At 42.3% G+C, this 3,967-nt stretch overlaps 1 pseudogene; it reads left to right on the top strand.

Moving 5' to 3' along the window:
• Window positions 1-1,294: 1,294 nt before the first annotated feature.
• Window positions 1,295-2,700, top strand: LOC110311841 (26S proteasome regulatory subunit 4-like; annotated as a pseudogene).
• Window positions 2,701-3,967: the final 1,267 nt, after the last annotated feature.

Raw genomic sequence — 3,967 nt, 5'->3', positions numbered from 1 at the left:
ACACTTCTTGAAGTATTTCTTACCTGTTATTGTTCCTTTCTTTGAAAAGTCTTCATTCATAGACATAGCCCATTTCTTTTTTAATTTTTATATTTTATTGAAAATAGATTTTTCTCTCCTACAACACACTCTGACCAGTTTCCCCTCCTCCACTCCCCTTGATTCCCTCACACCTACCCCCACCCCAATCTACTTCACCCCCATTTCTTCTACAGAAAAGTTTGTGCTCTAAGAGACAATAGTCTAACAGAGTAAAACTAGATGAAATAAAACAAGGAAAAAGCTCCCATGGAGACTGGCCAAGGCAACCCAACAGGAGAAAAAGAGTCACAAGAGTACATATCCTAATTTTAATTATTTTTTCTTAACTCTCCTTTTTGAGTTCCTTATATGTTGTGAATATCAAATAATAGAAATATTTTTTAGGAAAAAAATTAGCTATAAGATAATAAGATATAGACTCCAAGTACAGCAGCTATTTAAAAATGTCCATGCCAGTTTAGCTATACCTCATATGGTTACCTGGGGATTATTTTTTTTTTTAAAGAAAAGCACAGAATAAATTGAAAGGACAAATATACATATACACATTTCTGACAAAAATTAGGAATTATTTCATCATTTTAGGCTTCCCAGTGACCAACCCAACTTGGGATCCATCTCATGGGGGAGAGGAATGGGGGGCACCAAGGTCTGGAACTATTACTGATGTTGTGATGTGTTTACAAACAGGAAGGAGTCTAGCAAGGCTGTCCTCTTAGAGGCCCTACCAGCAGCTGCTGAGACAGATGCAGCTATGTGCACCCAACTGTTGGACTGAAGTCAGGGACACCCTATAGAGGACTTAGTAGAAGGACTGAAGAAGCTGAAGGGGAGGGTGACCCCGTAGGAACTCCATCAGTCTCAACTAAGATCCCAGAGATCCCTTGGGGAACCCCAGAAACTGAACTACCACCCCACCACACCTGCACGTGTATAGCAGAGAACTGCCTTGTCTGGCCACAGTAGGAGAAGATAGCCTAGTTCTAACCCTTCAGAGACTTGAGGCCCCAAGGAAGGGGGATACTTGAGGGGGAGCACCCTCTTGGGAGCAAGGGGCAGGGGAAATGGGGTGAGGAACTGTGGGGGGGCAGGAGGGAGAAAATGGCCAGAATGTAAATAAATAAAATAATTAATTAAAATATTCATCATTTTAGATATTGCTTTCTGCATTGCCTCCTTATTATGAAATAAAAAGGAAGAATAAAAAATACATAAACTATTTTAAGTATAAAGAAACACACAATCGGCTTTGGTGGATACACTTCCGGCGGTGGCGACTTGGACGACTGAAGGAAGATGGGTCAAAGTCAGAGTGGTGGCCATGGTCCTGGGGGTGGCAAGAAGGATGACAAGGACAAGAAAAAGAAATACGAACCTCCTGTCCCAACTAGAGTGGGGAAAAAGAAGAAGAAAACGAAGGGACCAGATGGTGCCAGCAAACTGCCACTGATAACACCTCACACCCAGTGCCACCTGAAATTACAGAAGCTAGAGAGAATAAAAGAATAAATAAATTAATAATAAATAAATAAATAAATAAATAAATTCCTCTCATGGAGGAGGAATTCATTAGAAATCAGGAACAGATGAAACCATTAGAAGAAAAGCAAGAGGAGGAAAGATCAAAAGTGGATGACCTCAGGGGGGACCCCCATGTCTGTAGGAACCTTGGAAGAGATCATTGATGATAATCACACCATTGTGTCCACATCTGTGGGCTCAGAACACTACGTTAGCATCTTGTCATTTGTAGACAAGGATCTGCTGGAACCAGGGTGTTCTGTCCTGCTCAACCACAAGGTGCATGCTGTGGTAGGGGTGCTAATGGATGACACGGATCCCCTGGTCACAGTGATGAAGGTGGAAAAGGCCCCCCAGGATACCTACGCAGATATTGGGGGACTGGACAACCAGATCCAAGAAATTAAGGAGTCTGTGGCGCTCACACTTACCCATCCTGAGTATTATGAGGAGATGGGGATAAAGCCCCCAAAGGGGGTCATTCTCTATGGACCGCCAGGAACAGGTAAAACTCTATTGGCCAAAGCAGTAGCGAACCAGACTTCAGCCACTTTCTTGCGAGTGGTTGGCTCAGAGCTTATCTAGAAGTACCTAGGTGACGGGCCCAAACTCGTCCGGGAGTTCTTCCAGGTCGCTGAGGAGCACGCACCATCCATGGTGTTCATTGATGAGATCAACGCCATTGGGACCAAAAGATATGATTCAAACTCTGGAGGTGAGAGAGAAATTCAATGAACAATGTTGGAACTGTTGAACCAGTTGGATGGATTTGATTCGAGGGGAGATGTAAAAGTTTTCATGGCCACAAACCGAATAGAAACTTTGGATCCAGCACTTAACAGGCCAGGCCGCATTGACAGAAAGATCGAGTTCCCCCTGCCTGATGAGAAGACCAAGATGCATATCTTCCAGATTCACACCAGCAGGATGACACTGGCTGATGATGTAACCTTGGATGACTTGATCATGGCAAGGATGACCTCTCTGGGGCCGACATCAAGGCAATCTGTACTGAAGCTGGCTTGACGGCCTTGCGGGGACGCAGAATGAAAGTAACAAATGAAGACTTCAAAAGATCTAAAGAGAATGTCCTTTATAAAAAAACAAGAAGGCACCCCTGAGGGGCTGTATCTCTAGTGGCCCACAGTCGTCTTCAGGGATGGAAGCTGCCCCGAGGAATCCATTCTCCAGTTCAGTTTTGCCAGTAGAAAGCCTGTGTCGTGGAGGACGCTGTGCAGGCTGCCTCCATCTGTTGTTGGTCATTGTGCATTGTGCCGTGCTGCTCTCTACAGAGGAAAAGAGTCCCCACCAAACATTCCTGACATAAGACAGTCCTATTCGTTCTCAAGTGGATCCCTAGCTGTAGTTAATCTGGCCTAATGAAACATAGATATCACCTATGAATGCAGATGTCAATATCCTAAATAAAATGTTATAAGACTATTTCAGAAGTCTAATAAAGATCTGTGAAAGCAAGTGTGTTTCATATCAGGAATAAAGAAAAAATCCAATATAGAGACATTTATTAAAGTAGGAAAATCATTTGATTATATCAAGAGATGAAGAAAGGACACCCAATAAAATTCCACCATGTTCCTGATAGAAATCTCTTAGAAAATAAGACTTGAAAAACATTTCCATGATGTGTTTTTTAAAAGTGTAATTATTACAAAGCATAGTAAATGTAATTTTAAACACTGGAATTCAGTCTCTTGCAGTGATATAAAAGGGATGGTCTCTGCATCTTAAATGATCATTCATCTCTTCTCTTTAATTGAAAACCCTTGAAAGCTGAGACAAGATACTGGTATTATGCCACCACATTTATTACCATTTTTAGGGTGTTTTATACACCATATCCTCATGCCTCATAATCTTTTAGTGAAAGTAATGCCTAAATTATCCCAGAGACCATTGGCTGAAATTAATCAGTAAAAACAGTTATTTCCGTTTGAGTTCACAAATGAGAAACACCCATAATTTCTATTCCAAATAAAATGGTTCCTTCCAGAATTTCAATAGTTGTGTAACACACGGACTCTGTCAATCATTTCGCCTTGTGTTTAAAATAGAAATGAAAGAATAAAGAAAGAAAAGGAAGAAGGGAGAGGGAGGGAGAGAGAACAGAAGGGATGGAAGGAGAGAGAGAGAGAGCAAGGCTTTCTTCTGAAGGCTCCTGCATTCCTACAGACCCAGGCTTTTCCTGATCAGAAATCCTTACCCATGGTGCAAGCCTGCTTCAGTCTGATTTCTGTATTCTCTTATCACTTAGTACGTGCTCGAGGATGTACCCCCTCAGTCAGCGCTAGGAGCAGGCTGGTCCAGATGTGTTGGTCAGGTCCTCTGGGTAAAGTTTGCCCCCCACCATCTCTCAGTACCTTGTTAAGATTTTCCTCAGTCTTTG

Source organism: Mus caroli, unplaced genomic scaffold (assembly GCF_978045245.1).
Source record: "Mus caroli unplaced genomic scaffold, Mus_caroli_1 scaffold_17, whole genome shotgun sequence".
Classification (NCBI taxonomy): domain Eukaryota; kingdom Metazoa; phylum Chordata; class Mammalia; order Rodentia; family Muridae; genus Mus; species Mus caroli.
Note: the sequence above shows the minus strand (reverse complement) of the source record. Positions and strands in the feature narration are given on the sequence as shown.